Raw genomic sequence first — 27247 nt, 5'->3', positions numbered from 1 at the left:
TGGTTATTGCCAATGGATTCCCAAGGTATCACAGAGCTGATTTCACAGGAGTTACGTGGGGTAGGTGTGTATCTCAAACTGGGGACACCACCATCCCTGCCATGCCCTCAGTCAAAGAAACCCCTGCTATTTTTCAGGACCTGTAGCTACTCCCAAAGGCTGACCTCACTTGGGTACTGTTGTGCTGCACCCACGATTTCCTAGAGCAAGAACAGCCCCATTTCTCCTCCATCCACACCAAAGAGCTCCAATCCAGAACATTTCCAAAGAACTTCCACTGCCTGTTGTGTTTCCTAAAAATCACTGTCAGAGGTTTATCCCTGCAATTACAGGTGACAAAAATGTAGTTTGGTTAGGAGTTAAAAATATCTAACAGGGAGTAAAACAGTGAAGGTAAATACTTCAACTTTCTAGAGAGGCAGACTCTCTCTCTTGGCTGTTTATTTATGCTGGACTGTTATATTTGCTGAGGGATTGGCACTTCTGCAAAAAACCAAGGCTCAAACATGCTCAGCTTCATACTGAGCACTTCAAAACCTTCCAGTGTTACTTTCTGTGTCTTCTACAGCTCACCAGCAGCAAAAAGTAGCAAATGCAGCTTCAGATGTCAGAAAACCTTGGCCTTAACCAAAAGTAAATGCTCTAATTTTGCAAACTACATTATAAACACAATACAGACAATTCAGTTTGTACCTTTATAAAACTAGCACCTAAATTTCTTATTTTAGATTCAGACCTAGCACAATAATAATAGAAAGGCTTGGGAAGTTTCAGAGCCAGGGTTCTGAAGAGCTTAGAAAGGTACAGATGAGGCAAAATTCAGCTTTACTGTAAGAAAATCACTTCCACGGTGCAATCACAGTATTTGGGGAGCAGGGGGGAGAAGGAAAAGCCCCTGTGCATCACCCGATGAGGGGGCACAGCAATCCCTGAGCTGCGATGCTGTGCATGCAAGCAGCTGATGAGACAAGTCTCGCTGGATTATTAAAGAGCCATTGTCCTGAGCCTGGAGGCTTTCGGCAACTCATTTCACAGCTCCTCTCTAAAAACCACGCCAGAGTTTCACGCCTCCACCTCCCGGAATGAGAAGTTCACGGCTTTTGGGGGTGGATGTCGGTGCAGTAGTCAAACAGAAAAAGGCGTTTACCTTGCCAGGCTTCCTGTCCTTGCCAGGTGATCATTTCCTCCGAGTCCCCAGGCCTCCCTTCTCACCAGCAGGAGAAGAAAGGAATGCTTTGCTTTCTCCTGCAGCTCGGAATGCTTTCTCCTGCGGCTTTGCTTTCAGTTTGGCTCAGACAGACGGAGAGATTTCTTCCAAAGCAAACACTCCTGCAACGTCACGGCGGATATAAATAGGCAGAGGAGAAGGAGGGAGAAGCACGGCCCTTCTGGAGAGACTGCAAACACGCAAGGAGGGGAGAATATCAGACAGAAAGAAAGCTTTTCTTTTCCTAAAGCTACACACAGCCTCGACTCGGACACCACAGCCAGGCTGAAGGAGCCAAGAGAAATATTGCACGCATGCAGCCAGAGAGGGAGGTTCTCTCATATCCCGGGCTCTGCCAGGAGCTGTGCTATTTCTGCTGCCACCCTGGAGCTCGCACACACGGCTGCACGTCCAAATAAACACCAGCAAAGCACCTGCACCCACCCACCCAGCTGGGCACGCAGGAGAGCCTGCAGAGCTCCAGGGGCCATTGCCCAGAGAAGCTGGGGATGCCCCTGCATCCCTGGAAGTGACCATGGACAGGTTGGATGGGGCTTGGAACACCCTGGGATGCTGGATCTCATCTCATGCATCTCATCTCTCTCCTCTGCCCCTGGGAGTGGAGCTCATCCTTACACAGAGGCAAGAACTGGTCAGGGGTGTGAAGGTCTGGGCATTTCTGGCTGCACTGTCCATGGAGCTCAGAGCCCTCAAAGGAGGGAGCTGCACCACAGCCCTGGACTTAAGGAGAACAGGCATCATCTTCAGGGGTATGCCTGGAGAACCCCAGGGGCTTGGAGAGGAAAGGGACCCAAAAGAGCTGGTTGACAAAAAGAGGCCCCAAAGAGCTAGTTGATAAAAAGAAAAAGGGGCCCAAAAGAGCTGGCTGATAAAAAGAAAAAGGGGCCCAAAAGAGCTGGCTGATAAAAAGAAAAAGGGACCCAGAAGAGCTGGCTGATCACCTCCTCCAGGCTGAAGGACAGACCATCCTAACAAGCAGCTGATCCAGCTGAGTGGGCAGGAGGCCCCCATGGAGGAGCACAGAGCTCCTGATCAGAGCCAAGTGCAAAGAGCAGGGCAGGGGCAGGTGAGCCAGGAGGAATCTGGGAACATTGGTCCTGCAGGTGATCCAGGAGGAATCTGGGAACATTGGTCCTGCAGGTGAGCCAGGAGGAATCTGGGACATTGATCCTGCAGGTGATCCAGGAGGAATCTGGGAACACTGATCCTGCAGGTGATCCAGGAGCAATCTGGGAACATTGGTCCTGCAGGTGATCCAGGAGGAATCTGGGAACATTGGTCCTGCAGGTGATCCAGGAGGAATCTGAGAACATTGATCCTGCAGGTGATCCAGGAGGAATCTGGGAACATTGATCCTGCAGGTGATCCAGGAGGAATCTGGAAACACTGATCCTGCAGGTGAGCCAGGAGGAATCTGGAAACACTGATCCTGCAGGTGAGCCAGGAGGAATCTGGGACATTGATCCTGCAGGTGATCCAGGAGGAATCTGGAAACACTGATCCTGCAGGTGATCCAGGAGGAATCTGGGAACATTGATCCTGCAGGTGAGCCAGGAGGAATCTGGGAACATTGATCCTGCAGGTGAGCCAGGAGGAATCTGGAAATACTGATCCTGCAGGTGATCCAGGAGGGATCTGGGAACATTGATCCTGCAGGTGATCCAGGAGGAATCTGGAAATACTGATCCTGCAGGTGATCCAGAAGCAATCTGGGAACATTGATCCTGCAGGTGATCCAGGAGGAATCTGGAAATACTGATCCTGCAGGTGATCCAGGAGGGATCTGGGAGCACTGATCCTGCAGGTGAGCCAGGAGGAATCTGGAAACACTGATCCTGCAGGTGATCCAGGAGGGATCTGGGAGCACTGATGGGGCAGAGATGGGGTTAAGAGAGCCAGAACACACCTGAAATTGAATCTGACAAGGGGTGTGAAGGGTGCCAGTGAGGCCAACCTTCAGGAACTGCAGGCCCCTGAGGCCAAAGGGGAAATCCAGACAAGGAAGACTCATCCTTAGTGGAAAAGGATCAGGTTAGGGGACATAGGCTGGACATATTCATCCCATGGGACCTGATGGGATGGATTCACAAGTGCTGAGGGAGCTGGCTGCTGTCACTGTGAGGCCACACTTGGTGAACTTTGGAAACCATCTCCAGTGACCTGAAGGACAAGAGGGTGATCAGGAGAGTCAGCATGGACATACAAAGGGAGGAAATCCTGTTTCACCAGCCTGACCTCCTCCTAGGATGAAACAATCTCGGTGGTTGGAGGGAGTGCAGAGGATGCTGTCTGTCTTGGCTTTGGCAAGACTTTCAACACTGGCTCTTCTCACACCCTCAGATGAGCTGGCAAAGTGTGGAGCAGCCAGGAGGGCAGGGAGGTGGGTGGAAAAGCAGCCCAGTAGGGAGAGGTCAGTGCCACAAAGTCCAGTTGGAGGACAGACACCTTCCACAGGCTGATATGAGAGCCAAAATCCTTTAACCTTTTCTACTGACCTGGAGGATGCACAGAGTGTGCCCTCAGCACTTTGCTGGTGACACAATAACTGGGGTGAGTGGCCAGTACACCAGAGGGTCACACTGCCACTTGGATCAACTCTAAAAGGCTGGAGCAAAGGGCAGGCAAGAGCCTCAAAGTGTTCAAACAAAACATCACCAGGGGGAGAGTGACCCCAGGAGCCAGCACAGGCTGGGGACAGCTCTGCCAAGCAGGACAGATGACAACAACTCCCAAGAGCCAGCAAAAAAAGCCACCAGCTGCATGACAAGAGTGATCCTTCCCCTCTACTCAGCCCAGGTGACACCATTCCTGAAGTTCTGCACTCCTCAGTGGCAGAGACACGGGCAGAGTCTGGCAAATGGCCCTGGACAAGCAGCTCTGGGTGACCCTGCTTGCCAAGGTGACCTTGCAGAGGTCCATGCCAGGCTCAGGCAGGCTGGGATCCCCTGAGCCTTCAGCCAGTCCCTCTCCCAGCCTGGATGTGATCTGTGATACCCCCAGGAACCCAGGAGCAGCACCTCAGCCCCTGTAAGGCACAGTGCCACAATGTCACAGCGCTGACAGGGCACCCCCCAGCCCAGCAGCAACACCTGACCTGTGCCCTGTCTCACTCCTGAGGCCCAGACTCAGCTCCCAGCCCTTGCTCACTCACCTGGGCCATGGTTTGGCTCCACTTCTGCTTTCTCAGTATGACACAGGGGTCACAGACAAGTGAACAGGCCAGGCAGGAGGTGTTTCATCACTCCCATTCCATAAAGGTCCCTTACAGTCTCCATCTCCCTCGATTTTTGCTTCCCTTCTGCCTTTTTTTTTCTTTTCCTCAAACATCACCACTGGGATGAATGCTTTAAAAAAGCCCTCAGCCCCACAAATGCTCTGTTACACCTCTAAAAACCAGAGGATGATTATCCTCTGTTAGAACAAAGCAAGAAGAGTCAGACATGGATATCACTTAGGTTTACAGGCCAAAATCTTCATTAACTTAGCAGGTAACTACTTCTTGCTGGTGTAAACCAACAGAAATACTAAAGTTTTTTATTTGAAGGCACAAGAGATAAATTAAAATTTTGATTTCTTTAAATCTCCAACATTCCCTGTTCCCACAGCTGGAGTTGGTTTGGCAAAAAGAGGCCAAGTGAGAGCCATCAGCAATAGAGGGAAGTACAAAATTGATCTTAAAATTCTCAATATTTCACCCTAAAGAGGAGGGATAGGGAAGACTCCATGCAATACCCATGGTTTTGTCCAAAAACTCCTAATAAAACATGTTTCTCTCTAACTGTCAGTGCATTTGCCTTGCCTGCTTCTCAGTTTAGCACACCTCCTCCTCCTCCTTCTCCTCTCTTTGCAAATACACTGGGGGCAGAGCAGGGACAGGGAGAGCCCAGCTGGGCTCTGCTGTGGTGGCAGCTGGCACAGCTGGGGCCAGGGCACTCGGGGTCTCTTCACACAGCAAAAAAAAAAAAAAAACCAAAAACCAAAAAACAACCCAACAAACAAACAAAAAAACCCAAAAAAACAACCAACCAAACAAACAAAAAATAGGCACCAGTGCAGTTTTAAACTGACTCCCTGCAAGCATTGGCTCACAGGGATTTAAGGCCATCCAGGGTTCTGGCTTCTTGCCATAGGTGTTGTCCCTGTGCTAGCCTGGTGTCACCAAACCCAGATGCCCCATGTTGCAAGGAACTCTTGGGGTCAGCTGGCCCAGTCCCTGCCCCAAGCAGGTGCATTTTCTGCCAGGGTCTGTGGCCCTAAGCCATACCATGGTTCCATCCAGGAGCTTGGGAAGGTTTTTACGGACTGTTCCCCTTGTGGCTACCAAGCTGGATTCTAGTGTAACACGAAAGGATGGGCTGGGAAGTGTCTGAGAGCAGCCCTGGGGAAGGCCCTGGGGGTGCTGGGGGTGAGAGCTGGGAGCCAGAACCCCCCCGTGCCCTGGGCTGAGCCCCAGCGTGGGCAGCAGGGGAGGGGGGGATTCTGCCCCTGTGCCCCTGGGCTCAGGTGAGACCCCACCTGCAGAGCTGCCCCAGCCCTGGGGCCAGCACAGGAGGGACCTGGAGCTGCTGCAGAGAGCCCAGGGCAGGCACCAGGATGGGCAGAGGGATGGAGCAGCTCTGCTGGGAGGAAAGGCTGGCACAGCTGGGGCTGCTCACCTGGAGAGGAGAAGCTCTGGGGTGACCAAACTGGGGCCTGAAGGAGCTGATGGGAAAGATGGAGAGAGATCCTTTAGAAGTGATGGAGTGACAAGGGGGATGGCTTCCCAGTGCCAGAGGGCAGGGCTGGATGGGACATTGGGAATGAGGAATTGTTCCCTGGCAGGGTGGGCAGGCCCTGGCACAGGGTGCCCAGAGCAGCTGGGGCTGCCCCTGGATCCCTGGCAGTGCCCAAGGCCAGGCTGGACACTGGGGCTTGGAGCAGCCTGGGACAGTGGAAGGTGTCCCTGCCATGGCAGGGGTGGGATGAGATGGGATTTAGAGTTCCTTTTAACTCTTCTGGGATTCCTTGAGTAGGTGCACCAAGAGGCAGCCCCAAAACAAGATCTGCACAGGGGCTCAGGTTCTCAGCTCACAGTTTCATCTTTACAGTTCCTGCAGCTGTGAACACAAAGACCAGAGCAGCATCTCCAAATATCAAAGCAGCTCCTCCTGGGGAGGCTGAGGACTTGCCTTACACTTGTGGCACTCAGGACACACAACAATTCCCATTTATACAGGACTTTTCTCCTGGGCAGCACAAGCAACTGTTTCATACTGAATCAAAGCCCATAAAGCAGAACCAACTAAACACAGAAAGAACTACTCTGGACTTGGAGGGAAAAGAGAGGCTGCTAATTCCAGCCCAGCTCAGCTCCTCACTGCCAGCAAAGCATCACCAGCCCTGTCTCTGTGTTACCCTGCTGTTACCCTGGACAGTGGCTCCTTCCCCAGCTGGAAGGTACCAGGAGGTTGCAGCTGGCACTGAAACCCAGAACAAAGCAAACCAGTGGGGAATCAGGGATGCTGCATGTCCAGCACATTGCTGAGATCCACCTCAAGGATCCTGGCATGCTGCTGGCAGAAAAAGGAACAATTGGCCAAAGTTTCAGGGAATCAGAGAAATAAAAACACAGGCACACACATATTAAGATAAATAATTACATATGGAAATTGCACATCAATCCAGAAGCAGCCAGGACTCCATCCTGCCCCGAAGAAGCAGATCTGGAGCCTGGGGATCACCTGACTCAGCTACATAGTCAAAATGTATTTTTGGAGTGGTCCTGAATCCAAAAAGCAGGAACTGAAGCACAGGGAACATCCCTACACTCACTGAGGGCATGGATGGGGACCAACCATAAAACCAACACAGCACAGCCAGGTTTCCATCACAGACTCACCCAGCAGGAACCCAAACAGAGTTCAGGATCATTCATCTGGTGACAAAAGGAGCAGTGTTCCTTCCCCAAATACACCATGTAACAGGGCAGTGTGACAGAGATGGACACAGCAGCTCTCCCTCCTGCCTAGGAAATGCTGCAGGACTTTGTGTGGTCAATGTGTCACAAATTCAGAAAGATTTTGGCACAAAAGACCCCCATTATTCATTAAACACTTGCAATACCAAGATATTCCCCTCCTAAGTCACTGCCCTTGCTTAGTTGCTCTTGCTGTTATGAATGTGACCCTTTGTTTATACAGCAAAAGACTGGTTTTGGTACACTACTAAATAAAGGAAAATTCAAGCTTCCACATCCATCATGCAGCTCTTAAATAACAGGAAAAAACTCACTTTGTCTTCAGCATCCCAAAATGGACCAGGCTTTTCAGGGCTTTCAGTGCTAAATGAAAGCTGACTGTAGAAAATTCCCTTGTAAATGTTTATTATTCTAATTGTAACCTCTGGACATTTTTAGGGCCAATAAAAAAACGAGATCAAAACCCAAGAGAGCAAATAATCCACACGGGGATTCTCTCCTGCCTGTGCTGGTTCAAAAGTCATTCTGAGATTTGGGGGATATTTTTATTTTTAAACCTTTGTTTAATTTCTTGTACTGGAAGCATTAAATCCCACCACAATGTGAGATCAAACCAAGTCTCTTAAAAAGGAAGGGAGGATTCCCATGGGAAACAACACTGTCCAATATAAATACCCCATAGAGCCCACTGGGCAGCAGAAACCCCTTTTTAATTTGTCTTTTCAAGGTGAAAGGAACTCAAGGGACACCTTGTGCCAATACACTCTGGGTAAGCACTTCCCCAGGCTCTGCTGGATCCTGCAGAGCCCTTTCATCCATCCAAACTCTCCAAAAGTGTTCAAAACATTTCTCTCAAGCCTTAATTGCACCTTTATGCATCCAAACCAGATCCACTGCCATGGTTCCACAATAATTTTCATGCTCAGATCCACTCCTTTGGCTTTCACCAGGGGAACAGACCACAAAATCCTTTTGGATTTTGGACCAAGAGTGAGATTTTGGACAAGAGTGAGAGCAGCCAGACACTGTGTCACCTGCAGAGCCTCATCAGAGTGACACAGGGACCACAGGTAGCCCAGAATCTCCAGGACAGCAGCTCTGTTGTTCTTCTTTGTTCTCCTGCCCACAAAGGTAATCCCTTAGGTGCAAGCAGACACCCTGCAGGGTGTTTTGGAGAGTTACTAAGAGGAGAACAAACAAACAACCAAACAACAAAAGCCAAAATTGGGCTGCTGGGGTGAGCAGCTGCCTGCAGGGATAAATTCACTTGCAGACAGCACCGTGCTAGTGCCAAAAGGCTTTCCCCAGTCATCCTGACCTTTGTTCCTTGGCCAGCCTCGTCCAAAAAAAGCACTGAGAAGCACCATTCCTGTGCCTCACAATTCTGGCACTCCTGGCTCTATTATAGCCTTCAGTCTTCTCCCATTTGATCATCAATCCAAGTAACAAATCCATAATTTAGCTGTTTTGCTTCCCTGCCCACCCCACCACACCACACTCCCATAAGCTGGAAAATGCCCCTTCCTAGAGCTTTGGTGGCCAGTGGCCCCTCAGTTTGATCTGCTGCTTGTTTTGTTCCACCTGCCATGGCACCTGGCATTTCCTTGTCAAACACAAGCTGAATTTTCCAAGTCTATTCCAGAGTGCACATGAAGGCAAAGTGGAGATGCCCCTGCCCTTGACCTACAGATGAGAAAAGTCACTGCTCTCTGGGGGTATCATCCCTCTTGCCTGTGCAAAGACATCCCCTGGAGACCTCACTTTGTATCTGTGCTGCCCTTAAACCCTTGTCCTCCCTCTATGTCACAGTTTCCATTTGATTCCTGAGCTCCTTGTGGGGCTTTGTTTGGAGGGTTCTCCCCCTCCTTGTTTATTTTAATCCATAAACCTACACACCCATAGCTCCAAAAATAAGAAGTCACAGCAGAAAAAGGCCTCCAACACAGCAAAAAAAAAAAACAAACCCTTAAGCACGTTATCAATACAAAAGCACTTTCAAACGTAGAAATTCAAAATCCCAACAGCACCAAGCAAAAGCAATAATGAATTTTTTTTTTTTAATGAGCCCAGGTGAATAGACAGGATGCCACTGAAGTGACCTGTGTGACAAGTCACAGCTGTTTGTTGGGGAAAAAAGTGTCACAACTGCTCTCGACACTTCAGATCCAGCTCCTCCCTTTAGTTCCAGATCCCTGCATTAACTGAGCTGGCCTCATATCAGAGTTCTCTCCCATCTCCAGCTTTTCTGTCCCTGCAACCTCTGTCTCACACCACAGCTCTCAGACTTTTCAGCAGTGTCCCAGCAGTACTTTGCAGGTGATAACATGCAGGAAACAGCTTCTTGTAGGCCATTCCAAGGGTAAGAATCAGCAAGAAAAGGCCATTGCAGGCAGCTTATGAAACACTGATACAAGAGGAGCAGGCAATCCTGGAGGTGAAGGACACCCAGACAGGTTTTCTTTGGGGAAAAGGAAGAAACCTGACATCAAGACAGGTCAAAGTTTTTACATCTTACCTAGATGAAGGGAATTATCTCCTAATTAAGTATTTCACACTTACAATGGTTACAATGGCAAATCTCTGGATTCAGGGTAACCATCCTCTGACATGCACCCAAACCGCAGAATCATGGAATGGTTTGGGTTGGAGGAGACCTTAACCTCCCAACCCTCTGCCACACAAGCAATCAGTGACTAAATAACAGGCCAAGGACTTTTCCTAAGCAATTTATGCTTAAATCATCACAGACTGTGCAGAAGACACAGGGAAAAAAATTAAAAGTATGAGTTAATAGAGTCTTGCTGCTTCCTTCTGCACACAGGCTTGTTTTTTTCCTGCAATTACAGAGGAGGGATTTTTTTTCCAGCACCACTTTCAGCTGCCACAAGCAGGCTATTGTTTGGATTTAGCCAGGCAGCAGCAGTCCCCATGCAAACCCAGGGCAGCAGGATGGACTGCCTGGAACTGAACCACAACAGAAGGGAATTCAGTGCCATTAGGATGAGAAGAGAGATTTGTACTAAATACCTGCTTGGAGCAAAGCCAGAGGAAGCACATCAAAGGAATCCTGGGATACTTCCCAACATCCAGGTGCCCAGAGGGATGTTGTGCATCAGGTGACAGCTCAGCAGCCTCTTCCCAGCACACATCTCCCAGCTTGTGTCCCAAATAAACCCAGGCAGCCCCAAACTGCTCAGACTACATCTCTGCCTCCTCCCCCGCACACCAGGGCATCCTCTCCCATTGAAGAAGTGATTCCCCAGCCCTTGGACACACCAGAATGAGTCATCTGGGTGCACTGATGCCTTCACTCTGAAAACTCCTGCTCGTCCCCGGCGGAGCACTGAAATGCTGTGAGCTCACTTGTAGCTGTGGCAACAGAAATGCAAATCCTGCCACACTGAAAAACTTCACCACCGACTCCTCCACTACACGGGGACTATGTGTGAGCAAAACCAGTTTTTTCTTCTTGCTCCCTGAGGATAAATTGGGTTTGTGAAAGCTTTGCCCTAAAGCAAAAATCCAATTGGCAGGGCAGAGTTAAACCAGACATACGTTGCTTTAGCTGTGCTTCAGTGCACACAGAAAACAGGTACAGAAGAGTTTGGAAACAGGGCACAAAACCAGGTTTGAGGTCTCTCACTGCAAGGGCTCTACTCAGTGTTTACACCTGGTGAGGAGCTACTCCATTTGCAGCCTCAGCAAATACCATGGCTGGTTTAATACAATAAAGTTACAGTGGATATAAGACAGGAGCAGAAAATGGCTTTAAGTTAATTGTTCCCTGGAGGGGTGGGCAGGCCCTGGCACAGGGTGCCCAGAGCAGCTGTGGCTGCCCCTGGATCCCTGGCAGTGGCCCAAGGCCAGGCTGGAGCAGCCTGGGACAGTGGAAGGTGTCCCTGCCATGGCAGGGTTGGAATAAGATGGGCTTTAATGTCCCTTCCAACCCAAATCATTTTATAATTCTCTAATTAAATTATCCATTTTTCAAAATAAATCAGAAGTATTTTCAAAATAAATCATTAAAAATATCAGCATATTTGGATGCAAACCCAAGAGCTTTTCTTGGGGGATAAGTAGGATATTTCTCACAAAAATGCAGGCAGTAACTGCATACAGCAACCAGGGGTTAAAAACAACTGATGGGGGTGGTGAAGAAAGAGGAAAAAAAAGAAAAACAAAGAGCAAGCCTCACCTAACAGGTTTCCAGCAGCAAAACCTGTGTGAACTGCAAGACCCAGACTGCAAATTTAGGTGACGATTGTGAATCTTTGGTGAGAATTGTACCTCACTCGCAGGGTATCTACCTGTGGTTTGCAGAAACTTCTCAGACAAGCTTCACTATCCTGAATGGCAAACAAAGAGCAAACTCCCACCGGTGCTTCCTGCATGTTGAGAAGTTTGGGTGGGGAACTGGGAGATTTCTGGGCTTGGTGTTGTTTTGGAGCCTTTGTGTTTTGTGGTGCTCTTTGTTCCCCTTTCAATTTGGGTTAGCGAGTGCCAACCGTTTGCAGGGAGTGAAAACCCTGCAACCTCAGCTTCACCTGTGAGTGAGCAGAGGCAGTGTAATCCCACAGGCAGGTTATGCCATCTGGGAGCAAAGCAAAGGAGCTAAAAGCAGAGGAAAAGCAGAGTTACCATGGGAGACCAGGATGCGTCACTTCTCTTGGCTCTCCTGGCGCCACGTGACGCCTCAGCCGCCAGTGAAGAACTCAGCAGATGGGATAGGGGAAAAAAAAATATTAAAAGGTCCCTAGATTATAGCAAAGTTTAGGCTTTAAAATTTACTGCTTATGGCTACAGAAATAGAGGCAACAATATTTATCTATAAACCAAACTATCTGTCTATAAATCTATTGCCACGGAGCAGTAAATACACGCTTTCCCTTCCAGCAGTCGTCACCATCTACACTTTTCAGTTCCCTACAGTAAATTTAGTCCAGGCACATGCAGAAATAGCACCCCTGCCATCTCAGAGAGAACTATCACTTGCCTTTCAGAGGAGGCAAAGCAGGTCAGTAGTTTCCACCTTGCTCATAAATACAGAAGCAGCCACTTGACAGCAACAGACATGAGCAGTCAGAGTTCGAGAGGTCAGAAAAGGGATGAATCACTTGGAATTTACTCTCCAAGTTATCACACAGGTCATCAAGCCCATGCCTTGGGGTGGAGCGCTCTGAACCAAGAGTTTCTTTCCATTTTCAAGGCATGGCTGTTGGGCATGTGTGTACAGCATGTCAGTGACCCCACACACGCTCACTCACACTTGGGTTTCCACCCCACCCAGACCAGGATCAATTCTCAAACAGCTCCTGCTCCAAGTCTTTCTTCTCTGCACAAAATCCTAGAGTAGTCCAGTGTTTGAGGATTTCTCCCCTCCTTTTACAGCAGCCAGTTTCTTTCTAGCAGATCAAAACAGCTCTGATTCAAAGGACATTATTCCAACTCCATCCTCCTCCACCTCCCAAAGCCTCCTGACACCCACACGCCGCTGAACGTCAACAACTCCAGGGAAATTCAGTCCTTGCAGATGGCACCAAGCAGCCCCCTGGGTGTGGTAAAAAGCTCTGTGCAGCTGAGAAACCTTCACCCTCACTGGGTGAAGGTGCAATCCCAGCCTTCCAGCTCTACCCAAACATTGCAGCAGGCTGGCAATGGAGTGTGCAGGGAGCCTCCAGTGCACCAGGGTAACCTGAGCATCACCCCAGCAGCAGCTGCCACCCCAACCCACCCACTCCCAGCACGCTCCAGACTGCAGGATTTTGGGAAAGGAGCACAGCCCAACCAGCCAAGACAGCTGCTGCTATCATCTGCTCCTGAACACCAGCTTTCTGTCACCTGAATCACTTGCTATTCCTGCTTGCCTGTTTCCCATTACCCACCAAAAGTAGGAAATAGTCTGGAAGCCAAGAAATCCCACATTTCATCTGCTACTCCAGGTTGTAGCCCGTGTTACGCAGCTACACAACAGCTGGGTGTTATTTCTGACCTGCTTACAAAAGCAAGTTTCAGGTTTCTGAAACAAAAAGTTTAACACAGACATTGATACCTTTTACAACAAGGGGCAGGGGCACAGCTGGGTGCACACAATGCTGTGCCCTGGCCTCTGGGATGGCCCTGCTGGAGCAGGGAGGGGACACCAGGTGCCCACTGAGCCCCTGCAGCCTCACACACCCTGGGATTCCTCCCAGCTCTGCTTTAATAACTGTTCCCTGAGCCAGGAGACACTGTCTTCAACAGCTTTTAACTGGGTTTTATCCAGCCTGCTTTGAACCTCTCACCTTCCAGCACCATCCTGGCCACCAGGAATACCACAGCAGAACTGTGCACCAGCAAAAGAAAAGCTTTCCCTTTTATAAGCTCGTTGCTTCCTTCCTTGTTGTTTTGGTTTTTTGGGATTTTCTTTTGGGTACAGTCATCTTCTTTGGAAGATGCAAAGCTCCCAATCTGCTTAACATTCCTCTCCTCGCTTCCTCCCCTCACAATCGTTTCTGCTCCATGCTAAAGGGACAAAGTTTATTTATCTCCTTTTCTACAACAGCTGTTCCATGCCTTTGATCAGCTTCATCATCCTTTGCTGAACCTTTTTCTTTTTGGAGATGGAGGGTTTAGGACATGGAGAATCGTGGAGAAAAAAGTGATTTCTAAACTTATTTTTACAGTTGCTTGTTCTGTTATCTACTCCTTCCCTAAGAATATTTATGCATTTACTACTTTGACTTTGCAGCTATTTGCAGTGAAGAAACCTCCCAATTCAGAAAAAAAGGCTCCCAAGAGCAGAACAAACCCCAAAACTAATAATGCTTTTGCTTTCTGCCAGTGTTGCAGAAAACAAGCATTAGGCTTCAGAGACAGGAAAGAGCCTGCAAAATGCAGTAACCTCTCAATAACTTGAAACAGAGGCTTCCAAAATTTTTCTTAAACCTCAGCAGCAGAGCAAGGAATTAACCACATCCCTGGCTGTGCATGTGCCTTCCTCCCTCTCAGCTGAAGAGATCAAATAAATACACATACACATACCTAGGTCACCTACATTTATTATTTCCTCATGCAGCACCAGCAAAGTGACCCCTAAGGAGGTGCACAGAAAATGACCTGGATTTTTATTAGTAACCAATTGCTGCTCTCCAGCCTCACTGACCCTGCAGCACACACCTGATTCCTGCTCAACACACCTGGGTTTCCTCTTTTCATGTGCACAGTGCCCACAGTTCTGTGTCATGAATATTCACACTACACCCAGGGGAGAGCTGTAGCCTCAAACTCCTGCTGGGACACAGATCTTTAAATTTTTAATTGTCTTCCCCCTGTTTTCAGGGTCTCAAACTCATGGGATGACAACACAGGATTGCTTTGAAGTGTCCCATTTTCACCCCACCTCAAATTACCACAGAGAAGCAGATCCTGGCTGAGTATCAGAATTCTCCAGATAAAACTTAACAACCAGTGCATCAACATGGAAACAATGGGTGGGTTTTTGTAAACAAAGGGAGAAGAGCTTCAGATTTAGCAAGACTTTTACAAGGATGGTGCCTCTTGTACAAGCAAGAAGCAGAAGGACTCAAAACAAAAATTTGCTGTTTTATTAAGCTCACTTATCTAAGTTTTTAGAGTTGCTTTTTGCAAGGCTGTGGTGTAAAAACAAAGCTGCTCCTTGGGGCAATTTGTCAGGTACTCCTACTGCAGGGTTCTGTATGCTAGAACAGAAAGGAGGGATGAGAACAGGGATTTCACTGAAATGACCATGTAGAACCCCCCCTTGAGAAGAAAGAGAATAAACAGGTCCACAAAAAACAGACTCTCTTAGATATTCTGATGTCTCAGGTTTTAGCTTTTATATTTTTCAGATTCTGTGCTGCTTTAATGTGTAGTTCTGAGATTCATACCAGGGGATGGTGAGCTCTCTTCACAGATAAAATAATTCCTTTTTATATGGAATTATTTATCCTTAATAATGCTAGATAAAACAATTCCTTCTCTAGCTGGGGACCAAGGACAAATGATCCAAATCTCAGGCCCAGGAGCACAAACAACGTGGGCTGGAGAGAGAAAAACAAGCAGGATGGGACTTCATAACCCAAAGCTGTAATTGGACAATGAACTGCAATATGCAAATGGAGCAGAACTGATCAAAGTGACAGACCCTGTGACCAGGTGTCCATTTTGTGCCCATTTTGGTTCACCTTGGGTGCAGCCCTGGCTGGGCTCTTGTGCTGCCCAGGGTGGATCCATGGAGGAGATCCTTTTAATAAATCCCTGCTTTATTCTGTAACTCTGTTCTAGGTCAGCCTTCTCAAGGCATCAATTCCTTGGAATTTCAGCAGCAATTTCTGCATGCAAAGGGTGCTCAGGCCTTGGCAGGGGCTGCCCAGGGAGCTTTGCAGTGCCCAGCCCTGCAGGTGTCCCAGCAAGGGCTGGAGGTGGCACTCAGTGCTCTGGGCTGGGCACAAGGTGGGCACTGGGCACAACTGGCACTGGATGATCCCAGAGGTCTTTGCCACCCCAATGATTTTAATGAGTCCATAAATGTCAGGTTTCAAAGGAGTTCCCCCTTATAAAATTCAAACCACCTATCTGTGGACTGTGAAACAGCATTCCTCTGCTGGGGGCCACTCTTCAGGCAGCCAGGCTGTTGGGTGCTGTGTCCCCCTCTTTTTCCAGGATGTCACCTCTCTCCAGACCATCTCTCCACCCCATTTTCCCTCTGTACAGGGACACCTTCCTGCCCTGCCCGTGTCCTCAGAGGTTCTGAGCACAGAACTCATGTGCTGGCTTTGAGCAATCCTCACAAAGCACCAACACAGCCTTGTGCTGAGTATTACTGGAGTGTAAGAAAAATCATTTAGAGAAGCAGCAGCTACAAGAGAGCTCCTTGCTTTATCTCCTCTGTAAACAGCTTTTAAACTGCCAGCTACAGCTAGGAGCTGGAGACAGAGGAGACATCCCTGCAGCTGCTGACAGGTGAGTTTATTGGAGCTTCAGCACAAGCATTTTCAAGATGAAAGAGCACAAGGAGGGCGCTGAAAGACAACTGACAGCTTGAGGAGTACGCACTGGTTTTCAAATTGTTTCTGTGATGTAGGGTAATGCTTGTGATCACAGCATTCACCGGGAATTAGATCATCCATTTAGCAGCAAGTTTGCCTGATCAACTGTCTGGGGACTTCAAACAGATCAGCAAAACTGCAGAGCTGGAGACACTGCCTTGGTATTCGGCTGCCTTCCCTGAGAAGCTTCACAGAGACCAAAACACAGGCGGGGAAATCCTAACAAAACATCCAGAGCAAGTTGGGGGCTGGCCCTGAATTTGGGAAGCAGCAACTGGATTTTTATTAGTAACCAATGCCCAGGCAGGGCACAGAGCACCAGGGCCTGGGGCAGACACAAGGAGCTGCCTCAGCTCATCTGGATCAGCACCAGCACCCACAAAACACCTGGAACCACCCCAGATATTAACATATCCTAAGAATGACACAGACTTTGTGTAAAGCCTGTCCCTCACCTTTCTGCCTTTCCATATGTGCCACACAGAGCTCAGGGAGCTCCCCAGCTTTCCAAGAAAGTCCTAGCAAAGCCTGGGGAATTGAGTGATGTGTCAGTGTCTGGAGATGGCTGTGAGGATGCTCCACAATGCAGGAAGCTGGAGATGGGAGCATGCTCTGGACAGGAGGATATTTAAACCTGTCTGGATGCAGCAGGGATGCACACATGATTGGAACAGCTGGGACAGTCACACAGGACTCTGGTGACAGAGCAAACATCCTGTGCTGGCACTACAAAATCCCTCAGTATGTTCAGATCAAATATTTCACACACCCTTTGCTATGTATTTATCCCTGCACAGCAAAATATGTTAGATATAACTTTTTGTCTTCTTAAGCAGTACAGGAAAATCTGTCAAACAGCTTCTGACAGCCTTGCACTGCTCCCTGGGAATGGGGACAGCAGAGGCAGGGCAGCACAGGCCAGGGAAAAACCTTTCATTTTCATGCATCTTGCAAACACAGAGAGAGAAACATTTAGGGAGTGAACTGAAACAAAGCATCTTGTGCAAGAATCCCAATAACTGTATTATCTGCTAAACAATAGAACTGCAAAACCGTGGAGTCATTTTAAACAAGTGCATCTGTCATTAAGATAATGACCAAGTGAGTCAGTGCTTATCCAGTAAGAGATATTTAAAACAATCACAGAAAGTACCTTAAAGCTCATCTCATTCCCTCCCTGTCATGTGTAAGGACACCTTCCACCATCGCAGGCTGCTCCAAGCCCCAAACTCCAGCCTGGCCTTGGGCACTGCCAGGGATCCAGGGGCAGCCCCAGCTGCTCTGGGCACCCTGACCCTTGGGCCTGCCAGGGAACAATTCCTCATTCCCAAGATCCCACCCATCCCTGCCCCCTGGCACTGGGAAACCATTCCCTGTGTCCTGTCACCCCATCCCTTGTCCCCAGTCCCTCTCCATCTTTCCCATCAGCTCCTTCAGGCCCCAGTTTGGTCACCCCAGAGCTTCTCCTCTCCAGGTGAGCAGCCCCAGCTGTGCCAGCCTTTCCTCCCAGCAGAGCTGCTCCATCCCTCTGCCCATCCTGGTGCCTGCCCTGGGCTCTGTGCAGCAGCTCCAGGTCCCTCCTGTGCTGGGCCAGCTCTGCAGGTGGGGTCTCACCTGAGCACAGGGGCAGAGGGTTTAATTCAACACAGGAGCAGAGCCTGTTCCACCCATCCAAGGACTGAGGGAAAACAACTGATTAACCCCCTAGCTGTCCCAAAAGGCACAAAGCCAGGGGTGCTGCCCTCAGCCTGTGCCTCCGGAGTGCAGAGCAGGAGGCACCTTCAGTCCCCCAGCGTGGTTTGAATCCAGCTCTGCTGATTGCCAAGAAAGCAGAGAGCAAAACAAGATTAGAGCTCAGCAAGACAGCGTGGCCCTCGTGAATCCAAATAAACAAGACATTTTGAACTATTTCCAGCATGACTTCAGCACAAAATAACATTTGCACATCAGTGTAATAGCTGATGTTTTAACTGCTTGCTGAGGGAGCAGTCACGCACTGCAGCCCCCAGTTCAGTGGTGCTGCTCAGCCTTCAAAGGAGGCAAAAAGAGCTGCAAAAGAGCAGTGCTGCACTTGAAAGCCTTTCAGAAAGCACTAAATGTATTTGTGCTCACTCTTGAAGCCGAGGAGAACACAGCCCTGTCCCCACATGCCTTGGGTGGATGATGGGGCACTTGAAAGGAGCTGGGATGGCTTTGAAAGAAAGTCTGCATTGCAGGCCACGGGTGGTTGGTTATTGAGTTAAAAGTAAGAATAATTTAGGTGTCACTTCTTAATTGGATAGTTTATCATCAAATCCCAGCTGAAACCTCCTGGGTTCCAGAGGCAGGGAGGAAAGGGAGCCAAAGCCAAGGGGCACAAGTCCAGAGGATGCAACACAGGAGGGAAAACCCATTTTTCCTTTGAACCTGTGCAAGGACTGGTGACACACCCTCACAGGAAATCCCATTACTGGGGGCCCTAAGCCATGAATCAATCCCAGAGTTATTCAGAGGCAGCCCCAGGACAAAGGAACAGTCAGATGCTAATTCAGGCCACAAAGCTGGAGAGAGAACGTTCCCTCTTTGGATTAAGGATTCATCATCAGCAAGTACAACCTATTTTCATTAACTGCAGCCATTTCCTGCTGCCACATCCTTTCCATTTTCCTGGAAACACGGGAGCAGCTACATGTCTGAAGGCAAATAAATTAGGAGACAAGAAGGAAATTATCTACAGCACCCAGAACAAGCCAAGCCACTGAAGAAAGCAGCTAAAAAATCTACCAAATCCCAACTTCATTGAACACAGGCTATATAAAATCTCTGCTCCAAAATTCCATTAAACCTTTAGTTTTGCAAAGATGTAATTGTCTGGAGAGGCTGTGGATGCCCCATCCCTGGAAGTGTCCAAGGCCAGGCTGGATGGGGCCTGGAGCAACCAGGGATGGTGGAAGCTGTCCCTGCTTGTACCAAAACCAGCCAGGCACATCCTGCAGCACCCTCTGAAAACATCCCCACCTCTCTGGGACAGTTTTGATGAATGCATCTCAAGCTGTGTCAGGGAAAATATAGGTTGGATATCAGGAAGAAGTTTTTCACACAAAGAGTGATAAAATATTGAAATGGCCTGCCCAGGGAGGTGGTGGAGTCACCATCCCTGGATGTGTTTAAACAAAGACTGGATGTGGCACCCTGGTTTGGTTGAGGTGTTTAGGGCTGGTTTGATGTTCTTGAAGGTCTCTCCCAACCCAGTGATTCTGTGAAAAGCTGGGAGGAATCATCAAACATTTAGGTTGGAAAAGACCTTCAAGAACACTGAGTCCAACCTCCTTAGTCAGCAGCAGCTTCAAGCTCAGACTTGCAGCAAAACAAACCAAAGGTGTCACTTAAAAAGCCAATGTCACAATCAAAGTGTGGCCTACAGAGGACACAGAAAAACTCCACATGATTCATAAATTCCCCCCAAGGTGCTTTTATGTGCACAGGACAACACCCAGGAAACAGCCACCACTTCGAACAAAGATTATTTGAAATTCACAGGGTGGTGAGGTTTTGTGGATGATGGATTTTTGAGTTTGTGGGAACTTTTTTGGTGGTGCTGTTTCATTTTCTATTTAAACATCTGCTCTAGTCACCTGTTGCCCACTTAACTGGGAGATCTCACCACTGAGTGCTGTGCACTGGAATTTACTGTTAACCATTCCAACCCTTGCTGTATTCACACACAACTCTATTCCTGAGCAAACAACTTAAGCAGGAATATTTCCAAAAGACTGCACATATGCTCCCTTCCCATGGAGCTAAATTTGGTAGGTATGAGCATACCTGGCTGTAACAAGCTGAAACAAAAATCACTGAGGCACAGAAACTGAGTTCCAGGCATAAACCCCTGCTTTCCACTGCTCTAAATAGTCCCTGTTACACTGTGATTACACAGCAAGCAGTGCTTGCTCTGCTCTCTGAGCCCAGGGTTTCTCCTTCATAGCCACTGAAATTCAAGTTTAAAAGAGAATACAGCAAGCAGCTCTGTCAAGCACATTCAGTGCCAAGCTGGAGGATGAGTATATTTATATAACAAAAGGCTTCCTGGATTATTTTAAGGCTCAACTTCTGCAAAGAGAACAATTGATGAAAGGGATGTTTTTCCTTTGTTTAAAAAAATAATACTCGTACCAAGAAGAAAAAAAAAAAAAAAGCCATTGAAGAGACAGCAGTGCCTGAAAATTCCGCTGTGAGATCCCTGGATCACAGCAGAGTCATCCACATGCTCTCTGACCCCACGAGTACAGAGCCTGTGCTGTCACAGATTGAGATAAATACAGCAAAAACCAGAGGTCACAGACACCAAAGCAGCTGCAAGTGAGTATCTGCACAGAAATGATGAGCTGTGCCACAGAGTCACAGAATTATTTTAGGCTGGAAAATCCCTGCCAGCCCATGGAGTGCCAGCTGTGCCCAGTGCCCACCTTGTGCCCAGCCCAGAGCCCTGAGTGCCACCTCCAGCCCTTGCTGGGACACCTGCAGGGCTGGGCACTGCAAAGCTCCCTGGGCAGCCCCTGCCAAGGACTGAAATTGAATTCTAAAATTGAATGCTAGAACTGGGATTATGAGTGTGGAGTTTGAATAGAAGTGTGTGATATCACATAGTGGAAGACTTAGTTTAGTATTTTAGAATACAGTAATATATATAAACAAGATGGAGGTTTCAGGGCAGAGGCTGGTCCTTCTCCACCTTCTTCTCCATGGGTTTGGGTGGTTTTGTGTAACTGGATAAAAAAGTCTGCATTGCAGGCCAGGGGTAGTTGGTTATTGGGTTAAAAGTAAAAATAATTCAGGTGTCATTTCTTAATTGGACAGTTTATCCTTAAAAGGCCTTGTAGAGAGAGAGATGAGGCTCCATTTTTAGTTTGTTAGAGTGAAGTGCTGTAGAACTCAGGGTTTGTGAGACTGTAACTGAGATAAGAACTAATTCACCCTTTGCATGCAGAAATTGCTGCTGCTGTCCAAGCTGAGCCTCCCCTGGCCCAGCTTGAGGCCCTTTGCCCTTGTCCTGTCCCTGTTCCCTGGCAGCACAGCCCGGCCCCCCCTGGCTGTCCCCTCCTGGCAGGGAGTTGTGCAGAGCCACAAGGGCCCCCTGAGCCTCCTTTGCTCCAGGCTCAGCCCCTTCCCAGCTCCCTCAGCCCCTCCTGGGGCTCCAGCTCCTCCAGGTCCTTCCTGGACTGGGGACCCAGAACTGGACCCAGCCCTGGAGGTCCCTCAGCAGGGCCAGCCCAGGGGACAGGCCCTGCCCTGGGCAAGGGAACAACCCAACAACACAGACCCAGCCACACCTGGATTGAATCTTCTCCCTTTAGCACAGAGCAGAGCAGCCTCCTCTGCACCTCTTGATGTCCAAGCCTGATTAAAGCTGCATTAAACTTTAAGTAATAGATGCCTGCATTATTCATCACTGCTGTGTATTGGATGCAGAGCAAACAGAAGCTGAATCAATGCAGTGATAGGAGATTCAGGTGTCTGCTTAAAGCCTCCTGCTCCCAACACTGATGCACTTGAAGAAGGGTGGGGAAAGTAGAAATTTTCACAAGTGCTGTAAACAAGCCTTGGCATTATTACAGGTTGTCCAGAACAGTGACACAGAGGCAGCTTTCAGAGAGCAACAAGTGCAAAAAACCTGCTCATCATTCATCTGACCTGTGACACACAAAAGTATCATTTCCCTCTATTTGAGCAGACTTGGTGTTTAGTCACAGCATTTTTCTCAGGATTTCTCGTGGTACTTCTTAGAGATTCCGTGGAAAAGCCACTGAAAATCTGAATTATACAGCCTTTGAGATCCAGAGGGATGCAGTATTGGGACAGCCACTGGAGAGGGGCTAAACCCAAATTTTCCAAAGACAAACATGCTCAGCTCCCTGAATTCTCTCTGCAGGGAGAATTCAGCTGGATTAGGAAGAATCACAACTGAAAGGTGCTTTTCTGCTCTGTCTCCCACCACAGTCTCTCACAATCTGCCAGTTGAGGCTCACTAATATTCCAGAACATTTTCAGGAAAAAGGCAAAAGTTTTCCCAACTAGGAATGGGAGGCATGAGAGACTTGGCTCACTCAGGGTGCTGGACACAGGGGCTGCACACAAACAAATAACAGCTTTTAGAACACTCTTCCTCAGAATCTTTACACCCAAAACTCCACTTTTATTTCCTGATTCTCACTACAACTCCCCTCTACCTCTTCAATCAGTCATGGAGCTTTCCAGCATGGATCAAACCCAACAAAACCATGACAAATCTTATGAGATGCCTTTCAGCAAATCCTCACACAGCTTCAAAGGATTACTGAAAGACAAAAACACAACTATAAGCAGCAATAAAGGGCATACACCCTGTTTATTCTCTCTTTGCAGGTCATTTATCTATGCCAAAGCCAGAGCTGGGAACAGAACACAGGTATTCCAGCCCCCTTTCTGGCTGTCTACTCAATATATCACCAGTTTCCACAGCCAGAAGGGCAAAAATTTCCTTACAAGCAGAGTTTTGGGATCATTTATTCACAATCTACACCTTCAAGTTCTGCTCTTAGTCATCCTTCCCTGCAAGCAGGCAGAAAGAACTGATCTAAGGGATCTTTCAGCTTCTTTCCCCAAGATTTTACAATTTAATGCTGGAGTTAGACAGTTTGTGAAATATCCAAAATGTCCATAAAGAAGAACTTGCCCCAACTCAGGTCACAGTAAACAAGGTACTGAATGAACACATCACTCCAAAACACACTTGAAAATGCAAAATGCAAGATGCCCTGACCTACCTGAAACTGCTTTTCTAGCCAGAGCACTCGATGCATCAGCTTAGAAACTCATTTGGAACAGGAGAGTGGAAGCTCAGACCTGCAGCTGCTGGCAGCTTCTCATGCAGTCATGAGAGTCACTGTTAACAAAACAGCAAACGAATAAAAATAAGGACATTGAAGAGGTGGAGCTAAGAGCAAGCCTTCATCAGAGCATCAGGAGGTGTTTCAGTGTGAAGATGACCTCAAGGTCCAACAAGAGTTTGGATATACAGGGAAGGCCATGCTAACATGGAATCATGGGATGGTTGGGTTGGGTTGGGAGGGACCTCAAAGCTCATCTCATTCCACCCCTGCCATGGCAGGGACACCTTCCACTACCCCAGGTGGCTCCAAACTCCATCCAACCTGGCCTTGGACACTTCCAGGGATAGAGCAGCTGCATTTTAAAAATAGCATTTCCCACAGGACACAGAAAGAGAGAATATCCTTGTGTCCAAACAGGCCTAGATGAGGGTTGGAGGATGTCACCAAAGGGGTATCAGGGACAGCCAAAAGGTGATACAGAGACTCCACCCTCAGAAGGCATGAAAAGCCACTTTATTATCAGAAATCCACAGATCTTATAGAAACAATTGTGCACCTAAACCTGATTGGCCTTAAGGAATCTTCTCTCACATTATTGGTGAACTATGAATAGCACACTCTGGAGAACCATATCTATAAACAATGGTCATAGAGAGATCAGAATTAAGTTTTCCACAGCTTCTACACACCTTGCCATGATTTTCCTGGGAGAACCACGTCTCTCTCTGTTGAGAAGATATGAAATTACTACAGGAGGAGACCACCACCCCTAGAACAACATGGGTTTCCCACTGCTGACCACCCTGCTAAACCCAGAGCACCTTTTCTTAACTACAAGAGCAATGCAGAGAACTCATGGGATACACACTGCCACGTGGAGCCCCAAGTAAAGAAATTAACCTCAGTGTTTGCTCTGCAGGGAGCTGCTGAAGTGACCCTGGAGCAAAGGAGGAAAGCTGGAAGCCTTTCCTGATAGGCTCAAAATAACCAGAATCATTTAGGAGAGAGAGGAAGAAGCAAAGAGAAACAAACCCAGAATGCTCATGGCCAAAATCCTCAGGTGGCAGCACCCAGGGACCAGGTCTCTCCCCACCCCTGTGCCCAGCTCTGCCAGCAGCAGCACACAAACCACTCATCCTGCCCTGGAAAGCAAAGCCACTCTTCATCCCATCCCTCCAGCCTCCAAGGGAGGCAAAACCAGGGTGGAGATTTGGAGTAGAACCAGCCCTGTGCTGCACTCTTCCAACTCAGCTTTCACTCTTAGATAAAGGAAAAGCAGAGGTCCCCCTGCTCCATTCACATTAGCTAGTGCAATTCATACATTTCCACTCAAATACCAGTTGGGGAGGAAGAGGGGATAAATAAATCCAATTCTGCTTATGAAGCAGCACCAAACCCAAGGAGCTGTCTGCCAGGAAACAAGCAGATGGAAGCCTAGTAATTCTAATTTCTTGAGGCTCCTTTTTAGCTACATTTAGGATTGCTTAGAAATTTGCTTTTCAGTTTTTACACTGCCTCACCTTCAGTGAGTGCTGCAGGGAGGGGGACACCAGGCACCTCCACCTGCAGGCCAGAAGATTCTTCTGTCCACAGGCTGAGGAAGAGGCTCTGTCTAGATGGACAAGCAGAGCCATGGAAAAGCCAGGGAAAGCTTTTCAAGCCTCTTGCCCTGCCTGCTGTAGGACCATGAGAGGTGTCACCCATCCCAGAAGATTCTTCTGTGCCACAGGCTGGAAATCAAACAGCTTTTGTCCATCTGGAGAGAGCCATGGAAAATCCAGAGAAAGCCTTTCCAGCCTCCTGTAGGACCATGAGAGGTGTCAGCCATGGCAGGAAGGCCCTGTTTCCATGAGTAACCGGCCCTTATCTCACCAGAGCAGCCCTCTCAGGCTTATCACATCTCTTATCTGCAGAGTTGCTGAGCCTCAAAAGCCACCCCAGGAGGAAGCCCCACACCCTGCCTGGCCCCTCTTCCAGCCATGATAGCTCTCCTGGATCTCAGAGTGGTGCTCACACACAAACACCCATTTTTGATGAGCAAGCTGTGAATCAGCAGCATTTGCTGGGAGAATCCCTCACTGCTCCCTCGCAGCTGCAGCCTCTCCCTCTCCTCTCCATGGAGCCTGCAAGGACACGTTTGCTGCCACATCCAGAATGATTTCTGGGCTGGTGAAAGGACAGGAGGAGCAACTCACAGTGACAGTTTGGGTGCTGGCAGCTGTGCTGGCAGCAGGACTGCGTGGCAAGGTTTGATTAGAGCTCTGTGCTGTGGCACACACAGCACTGCCCAACTCTAACACTGCTAATACACTTCTTAGAAAATATAAGGGCTGTCTTCCCCAAATCAATGAGTCTGGATGCCAAACTCCTCCCTCCCCTGAGGGAGGCCCTTCTGCTTGCAGAAGGTTCAGGGCCCTGCTTCCCTAAACTCAGTATCCCTGTGGAAACAGTGCAGCTCCTGGAGTTGCTAAGTGATGCTGAGCTGGGGAATATCTGCACATAAATGACAAGCTGTGCCACAGAATTATTTAGGCTGGAAAAGCATCCTGCCCAATGCTATTTACAGAAAGGCTGATAAAGTTCTGGAATGGTCTGCCCAGGGAGGTGGTGGAATCACCATCCCTGGATGTGTTTAAAAACAGACTGGATGTGGCTCTGGGTGCCAGGGTTTGGTTGAGGTGTTGGGGCTGGGTTGGACTCAATGATCTTGGAGATTTCTTCCATCCCAGTGATTCTATGAATTCTGTGAATTTCAGCATCTAACGTGACCTCTGGCTGTGACACCCCCTGCTCTGACACCCACAACATTTCCTTCATGCAGGATCACCAGCTGAGAAGAAATTTGGGAGGTTTTGATGCTGTGAGGATTAATGAGTGAAATTAGCACCAGCCTCATTCTCTGTGTCACAGCACAGCTCAGAACCACCAGGCAACAGGACCCAAACACCTCCAAGCTCTGCTGCCCCAGAAGATTCCCCATTTCCCAGCACAGCATCCCCAGCACAGCCTGCAGCAGGCTCAGAGTGGGAGCTCTGACTGATGCACCTGGAGATGCCACAGCCAGTGGAGAGCTGCAGGATTCCCAGAGAGAGCACATGATTCCTCTCATTAATATTCCAGTCTTTGCCAGGTGAATGCCACCATCCTTATTATCCATGTAGAATTACAAGCAAACCAGGATTTAGGAAAGTGGCTACATCTGAGTGCTGAGGGCCACTTTTGTAGACTTTACAGAACTCCTTGTGCTGTTCATCAGCAAAGCTTTGCAGCTGAGGATTCTCCTGTGTCTTTTCCTTCCCACTTCCCACATCCACACAAGCAGCACCATGGCAAAAAGAGCAAGAGGAGACTCTTGTCTTATTTTCTTATTCCATTTAACCAGCAGGGATCAGGAATATCTGTGAGGGCTGAAGAATGCTGCTTGGAGAAGGCAACCCCATGACCAGAGCAGCCTGGCACAGGGTATTTCCATATTTCACTACTTCTTTTTTGCACCATTTCACCAGTGTTGAAGTAGTCTTTAAAATACTCTGGAGAAACTCAGCCTAAATAGATCACTCCCACAAGTTCACCAAGCCAGTTTGCTTGTGGATTGAAGAAATCAAATTAATTGATTTAGAGACAACGTAAGGGATTTTGAGAGGACATTTAGCTGATGTCTAAGATGTCATTTTAATCCTCCTCACAGTTAATTCTTTGAGTGTAGAGAGCCAGTAAAATTTGTGGTGCAGCCCTTACACAGAAAAACATCTCCACAGGCGTGCTAATCAGGGAACTATTTTGCAAATTGTTCCTAATCTACAGCTGCTTGTCTCTGCTCTCTTCCTGCAGAGACAATAAAATCATCCAGCTAATAGCAATGTGAAAGGGAAGGAATGATCCTCATTTGGTTTAAGTAGACAGATATGCACTAGGGAACCACTAAATAGTGCAGTGATGAACTCAGGGAGGCAGCCCAGAAACATCCCTTCCATCTTTTGGGCATGGAAGGCTGCTAGGAGACCTGCCAGCATGATGCAAACTCATTCCTAGTGTCCCAAAAAGTGAAAAAATTTGTTACTGCAATCAACATCAACATCATTATGTGAATTAGTAGGATTTGCTCATAGGATTATTTTTTTTCTTAGTTCTTGCAGTATCATGGTGACCTGAATAGACCCGACCTCTG

At 48.3% G+C, this 27247-nt stretch overlaps 1 protein-coding gene across 3 annotated transcripts in view; it reads right to left on the bottom strand.

The window, feature by feature from the left end:
• Nucleotides 1-27247, bottom strand: part of SGMS1 (sphingomyelin synthase 1) — a 94394-nt gene that overhangs the window by 45090 nt on the left and 22057 nt on the right. For 2 of the 3 annotated variants that reach the window (XM_066554375.1, XM_066554376.1), the window contains exon 2: nt 23014-23132. The gene's annotated coding sequence lies outside the window, so the exon portion shown is untranslated. Of the gene's footprint in view, nt 1-1147; nt 1398-23013; nt 23133-27247 lie in introns of all 3 variants that reach the window. The other variant, XM_066554374.1, reaches the window with a different exon arrangement.

The sequence above is a fragment of the Molothrus aeneus genome, chromosome 8, assembly GCF_037042795.1.
Source record: "Molothrus aeneus isolate 106 chromosome 8, BPBGC_Maene_1.0, whole genome shotgun sequence".
Taxonomy (NCBI): Eukaryota; Metazoa; Chordata; class Aves; order Passeriformes; family Icteridae; genus Molothrus; species Molothrus aeneus.
This window is presented reverse-complemented; position numbering and strand designations above follow the sequence as displayed.